The sequence below is a fragment of the Anopheles arabiensis genome, chromosome 3, assembly GCF_016920715.1.
Source record: "Anopheles arabiensis isolate DONGOLA chromosome 3, AaraD3, whole genome shotgun sequence".
In the NCBI taxonomy this organism is placed as follows: domain Eukaryota; kingdom Metazoa; phylum Arthropoda; class Insecta; order Diptera; family Culicidae; genus Anopheles; species Anopheles arabiensis.
This window is the reverse complement of record NC_053518.1, coordinates 22,180,401-22,181,974: the sequence shown is the minus strand read 5'-3', so window position 1 is coordinate 22,181,974 and position 1,574 is coordinate 22,180,401.

The window sequence follows — 1,574 nt, the reverse complement described above, 5'->3', positions numbered from 1 at the left end:
TGGTAGCATCGAGCCCTTGATGGCGAACCCCAATCTATACATAAAATCCGCCTCTGCATGCTAAACAATGTTGCATGCCAAGCAAATAAGTTTACTATAAATTCTAAGCACAGATAACTCGTGTTGGGTCATTGAAGAAGATGAAGTTGTGCAACGATGTGTAAAATAGGAAAGCTTATTCAAATCACCAACACACTAACGGAACGGACGAGGGCAAGTAAAATCAGCTTAATAAAGCAACTAACGAACTAGCTTCCTAAGCAGTCAAAATAACAGATAAAAACAAGATTTTTTTATTTTAAGAAATGTAGATTTAACTGTCACCACAATTGCCTTGTTATGGAAATGAAGATTAAACTATAATATCAACTCCGTACAACAGGATAATTGATTTTTCTCTCTCCCATCATCACATAGCCCACCACTCATTTTCACGCTGCTGTGGTGAAGGGCCTTCGGTTCCTACCAACCGCCCTACCACATCCCGTCACCATTGCATTCCTGCATAATCTTACATCGGTGATCGAAAATTGGTCGTTTTCTAGATTCGAACAAAAAGAAAAAACTGGGGAAAAAAGACAAAGGGCCAGATAAAACATTTGTTCGTCTGTCGACACATCGGAAAACGCATTCATAATCATTTCTGTCAACTGTAACAAGTGCTTCCATGGTAGGAGGCCTGCCTTTCGGTGGCCCAATGAAAGGCTCCCTTTTGTGTCGTTTAAAGTCTTTCCAGCTCCTATGAGCTTCCCACATATTTTAAGTATCTTGGTGACTCTCTCCCCACGGGCACTGCACTTCAATGCAGCAGCAGCAGCAGCAGTCTGGGATTGGTTCGCCTCGGATATCCATCGTGCTTCCTGCATCGAATGCGTCATTAAGATATAACGAATGCCACTGAATTTCCATATATTACTGGTGAATCGCTTTATATCTCCCCCAGCCCTCCTCTAGCATGTTTTAGGAACGGAAGCATCTTCAGAAACGACACTGATATCTGTTGCCACCCGATCTGGACACGATCGATCGGACACAGCATTAGCAGCATTTGCTCCCGCACACTGCTGGGACATGGTGCTGGTTTTGGTTTTGGCTTCCCCGGTTGAATGATTGGAGTCGGGCTGTGAAGGCTCATGAGGGAGAGTGCGCACTGGGATGAGAAAATTCGTCTAATCCAGTGGCCGTTCCCATCGTCGTCAATTTATGCGTATTTCGAACGAAGAAAAATAAAAAAGCCAGAAAAAGCGGCTCGAGCACACTTTTGGGGGAACACACTTTGTTGGAGTATAAAGATGGATACCAAATGAAGTCATTTCATTGCTGTCCCGATACCCTCTCCCCCCGGCCGAGGAGAGTGATCCTCAGCAGACAGATGAGATGGGATTTGTTGTCTCTCTTGTCTCTCCCTCCCACTGCTTGGATGTGCCATTCCAATGGCCAGCGCATTAATATTTGCGACATTTTTGTGTGACATTCCTGTACGCGTTTGATTGGAGCAGATTGTTGGTGTCCGGCTTGCCTTCCCGAGTGACTGAGAGGACTGGCTGGCGGGGGCTATTTATATTTCGCCTCCT